This window comes from Tachypleus tridentatus, chromosome 7, assembly GCF_004210375.1.
Source record: "Tachypleus tridentatus isolate NWPU-2018 chromosome 7, ASM421037v1, whole genome shotgun sequence".
In the NCBI taxonomy this organism is placed as follows: Eukaryota; Metazoa; Arthropoda; class Merostomata; order Xiphosura; family Limulidae; genus Tachypleus; species Tachypleus tridentatus.
Window position 1 is genome coordinate 67,201,562 of NC_134831.1, and position 5,723 is coordinate 67,207,284.

The window sequence follows — 5,723 nt, forward strand, 5'->3', positions numbered from 1 at the left end:
ATTTGTATGCCAACAGAAAAGTTTTAACACATTTAACACGTAATCGTATTGGAAATTATAAAACGGCTTATAATGAGGACACCTGAAAAAATAAAAAACAGTCCGTCATAACAAGTCGCCTCAGAAAACAAAAACATCAACCAATACGAAACGAGGACGTTTTCAACACATTTATGACTGTTTACTTATTATTTATAAGGTATTCGAATCTTTATTAATAGTATTACTTTGTGGACATGAAATAAACGTAAGAAATGTATAATATAAGAATCAAGTAAGTTTATGTCTAACTCATGTTCAGTTTAGAATTGTTATTTTGAGAAATAACTTTTCTCAATTAAATTCTTAAATAAATCATTTTAATGTGATTTCATCTGGTATCACTGTCGTGTTTCAAACAAATAATATATTAAAGTTGTCAAGCAATGCGAACCTGTATTTTGCTGACTTTCATCAACCAAAAGAACCCATAGTTTCTTTTCTTTGAATCTTTGAGTAAATCTCTTTCTTTTTTTATTTCGGATTAAAACAAATACATATCAAAACCTGGTAAAAGCGTATGTCTGAATATTAACAACATTACAATATAAAAAATTAATCAAAAATGGATCATAGCGCGAAATTACGTACTCACAGTGTCGAGGGTAAGCTCAGATAGTTATGTTTATTCAGTTCTTAGTTGAAGAACATAGCTTTTACCCTCTTATCCTTACCTTTTTTTCTTATTCTGCATACCATTATCGACTTTTCCACCATTCACTAATCAACTTGGATCCTAATATATTTTTTATTACTGTAGCACTGCCAACGGCAGTAGAATGTAAAAAATTTCGAAAATTGTTTATATTTTAACTATTGGATTCACTTAAATTTAATAATACTGCATTTTTAGACTGGAATAAAATTGGTTTTTGTTGTTAAAATGCGTAATAATGGTCAAGTCATTAGACAAAGGTGTCGAGTATCGCTGATGAAATCATGGTGCCACCTCTGGAATATTATAAAGTGTTTCTATGGATCTTAAGTATATTCGTGTCCAACAAAACAAACTAAAGAAGGAATTATGGACCAAATTTGTAGACAGAATGTGATGTACGTTGTCTCTCTCAGCCTACTGTCACTCATTCTTTTGCAAGTGTGTTTCATGGAAGACTAATATCGAACATATTTTCTTAAATAAATAAGTCAACCAAAAGCGTTTCGATACAATATTTGATTTGTTGTTTTATTTAGGTACAGTAAAATTACTTTACACACAATCGTTCTAGAATGCAGGAAGAAGTTTCACTCACAGTTATATATAGAGTGTTAATATCTTCATATACGTTGAGAATGGTTTTTCTTTGTTGTTAACTGCATAAATCTGTGCTGTGTCCACCACAAGTATCGAAGCCAGGTTTTTAGTATTACAAACCCTCAGACTTACCACTGAATCACAGAGGAGCTATGTTAGGAAAGTAGTAATTAACTTAATACACTAATTATAGCATTGTATTTTGTAAAAAAAACAAATATACTGGAAGTTGTTTAGGAATTCAATAATTTAAATATGAATTCTGATCATACATATCTTGAAAAGTGTTATAAGTTAAGTTTTGTTTGAGAAAAAAAAGAATATTGTGAAAGTTTGTGAGTTTAACATTTTCAGAAGTATAAGTGCAAACATTTAAAAATTAATGATTTTCAAATATCTGTCGCGCATTTAAACCAACGTTTATTCTTCATACTTACAAGTGATTAAAACCATTTTGTAAATGTAAAATGATGCAGGGATCACAGTGCCAAAAACAATGGCAGCATGAATATAAGGATGATACAGCTTTTGGTATTAAAATGTGATGTTAAACTCTAAAATGCACAAGTATAAATTGGTTACGAGGTAGGTCAATTCGACCAAACTTGTAGTGAGAGTCTGTCTGTAATAGCCTGTAATAATTAAAACATGTCTTGACCCACTTAATTTCCTTGTACTTAAGTCCTAGGCTCTTTGTTACACTACATTGATGCTTACCCTGATATTATGATAATCAAACTGCATATCAACAGACAAGAATATATAATTTCCAATTGCAGTATTATTAAATAAAACTATGTATTTTATAGGGTAATATTTAATTCTAACGATTGAAAGTCATATGTGGATGATTTATGCATAGCTGTGTCATCCATATATTCTTGTTTGCATTCCTTTTGGCACTGCCATCACTACATCATTTTATAGTTACAAAATCTTTTTCTTACTTCCTTTTTTGACGTTTTTTCTCTGACTGAAAGTTTGTGAATGTGTGTGTAATAAAAGTTAATGTTATGAGCATTATTCTTTTTACTTCTTCACTTCATTTTTAATTTTGGGGTTGGCTCCCTAAAAACACCGATTGTCTAGCATACAAAGCATTGAATATTCTACATGTTACAGTCATCTCGTTTATTATTGACTGGTGATTCTTGTTTTATCCTGTGCTTCAGTTTTTTAATGGAACATCAGATTTTTGTAAAAAGAAAAGCACTCCAAAAGGTAATTATAACATCATTTACACTAGAATTACGAATTAAGAAAAAATACTACGAGTTATTATGACAAAGCGATGGTATCATGCACTGTCCAGAAACACATAGAGTTGAATTAGGTTTAAAATAACACCAGTGATAAAGTAGTTGTACACTTATATCTACTGAAACAAGAAGAAGAAAGATGAACGAATAATATGGTGGTTGATAACTTTCCAGCTTGGTATCTTAGTGATGATTTCTTACCTTGTTTTCTAGCTTGGTATCTTAGTGTTGGTTTCTTACCTTGTTTTCTAGCTTAGTATCTTAGTGATGGTTTCTTACCTTGTTTTCTAATTTGGTATCTTAGTGATGGTTTCTTGCCTTGTTTTCTAGCTTGGTATCTTAGCGATGGTTTCTTACCTTGTTTTCTAGCTTGGTATCTTAGCGATGATTTCTTACCTTGTTTTCTAGCTTGGTATCTTAGTGTTGGTTTCTTACCTTGTTTTCTAGCTTGGTATCTTAGTGTTGGTTTCTTACCTTGTTTTCTAGCTTGGTATCTTAGTGATGGTTTCTTACCTTGTTTTCTAGCTTGGTATCTTAGTGTTGGTTTCTTACCTTGTTTTCTAGCTTGGTATCTTAGTGTTGGTTTCTTACCTTGTTTTCTAGCTTGGTATCTTAGTGTTGGTTTCTTACCTTGTTTTCTAGCTACCTTGTTTTCTTAGCTTGTTTTCTAGCTTGGTATCTTAGTGATGGTTTCTTTGTTTTCTAGCTTGGTATCTTAACGATGGTTTCTTACCTGTTTTCTTTTCTTAGTGTTGGTTTCTTACCTTGTTTTCTAGCTTGGTATCTTAGTGGTTGGTTTCTAGCTTGGTATCTTAGTTTTTTCTTACCTTGTTTTCTTGGTATCTTAGTGTCTTACCTTGTTTTCTAGCTTGGTATCTTAGTGTTGGTTTCTTACCTTGTTTTCTTTGGTATCTTAGTGTTTCTCTTAGCTTGTTTTCTAGCTTGGTATCTTATCGATGGTTTCTTACCTTGTTTTCTAGCTTGGTATCTTAGCGTTGGTTTCTTACCTTGTTTTCTAGCTTGGTATCTTAGTGATGGTTTCTTACCTTGTTTTCTAGCTTGGTATCTTAACGATGGTTTCTTACCTTGTTTTCTAGCTAGGTATCTTAGTGTTGGTTTCTTACCTTGTTTTCTAGCTTGGTATCTTAGCGATGGTTTCTTACCTTGTTTTCTAGCTAGGTATCTTAGTGTTGGTTTCTTACCTTGTTTTCTAGCTTGGTATCTTATTGGTTTCTTACCTTGTTTTCTAGCTAGGTATCTTAGCGATGGTTTCTTACCTTGTTTTCTAGCTTGGTATCTTAGTGTTGGTTTCTTACCTTGTTTTCTAGCTTGATCTTAGCGATGGTTTCTGCACCTCTAGCTTGGTATCTTAGTGATGGTTTCTTACCTTGTTTTCTAGCTTGGTATCTTAGTGATGGTTTCTTACCTTGTTTTCTAGCTTGGTATCTTAGTGATGTTTTTTTTTGCCTTGTTTTTGAGCTTATTGAGTAGAGAACCAAATGAAAATCAGTGGTAATCATATTTTTTTTTAATGAAACTCTCTGCGACTGTTAATTTTGTAGCGTCCATATCGTATTAACGCCTATTGAACATTCTGGTCATTCCTACAGTTAGTACAAATTTCCTTCAAATTTGTATGCAACGACCTCTGTTTGAAGGACTCGCGATTCTTTCAGCCACAGAACAATTCATATCGTACACTTGAACAAAAGTCACTTTTCTTCTGAACTATCACACTGATTCTCTACAGAAAGGGTCGCCTTGAAATTCTTCATTGAATTCACTTTACATTGACAGTAATAAATGTACAAGATTAATATACATAATTAGAAAGGAAAGAAGTGTCATTTTTTTATTAAAAGAGCGATTTTGAAAAAGAAAAATATTATAAAATAGCATCATACGTTTTTTTATTTTAGTAATGGTATATTTTATAATACTTTTGACTTTGGTGCAGTATAAAGCTGTTATTGCCGCATTTATTTAAAAAAAGTTGACGCATGCACTAAACGTACTTTTTTATAAGACACCGAATTGCAACGAAACTGTTAGAAACTTTCCTTTACGATGTCAAAATATCGTTCCAAGTTTTATCTAAATCAGACTTAACTGTGGGAGGAGTTTTACGGACATATGGACATTAGCTTATAATATATATCAATGGTAACTTAGTACCTTTTTTATCTCAGCAATTTTCACTCTGGTATTATTCAACCATAATAATAATGTTTAGTTGATTTACGTCCCCCGCTAGTACAGCGATCAGTCTAAGGATTTACAACGCTAAAAATTAGGAGTTTGATTCCCCTCGGTGGGCTCGGCAATTAGCCCTATGTGGCTTTGCTGCAAAAAAAACACATACACGTTAATTTACACAGCTAAAGCCCCTAAAGATTCAATGGTAAGTTTGAGAGTTCATATCCCTAAAAGCTTTGTTTCGATACTCATGATAGGCACAGCACAGATACTCCATTGTTTAGCTTTGTGCTTAACTATACACCAATAAAACTTATCTGATAAATCGTAACATAAGCTGAACTTTTAAAGACATAATTATCAGGTTTCTCTGTTTAATTCTAATGTTTGTTTTTTGTACCTAGTTATTTATAAGCCTTTTTATATTATTTCTCTCTTAACAGTATGTGTTAGAATGTTTATTACATCCTGTTTTGTTAGCTTTTAACATTGTGGTTATTATCGTACTTTTATTATATATATATATATAAATGTAATTTTTAAAAAATATATTGTTTGCCCTTTCACAACATTTTGCAACGTTTATTCATTGGTTGATTTTAATTAATTGGTTGACTCAGTACAGTTGGTTGGTAATTCCCACTCTAGCCCATATCTTGATCAGGCAAATGTCATTGTGCCTCAAGGTCGTTCCTGAGTGATTCGAAAGCACGGCAGAAACCCCTTTAGAAGTAAAAAATAAATCAGTCGATGTCACAGTACGAACGCAATTTAACAACATTCTAGTGAACTTTAAAACTACAATGTATTAATTGATTACCAGAGAAAAACGTATACTATTAAACATGCCAGTGCCCGAAAGTGCGGAGCGAGTTTACGGAATAACAGACTCTTCAGACTCATATTCCAAGTACATGAGCCATTAGGCCTCACCCAGTAATAACTGTGAATCTCAACAATCCATTGAAAGATTT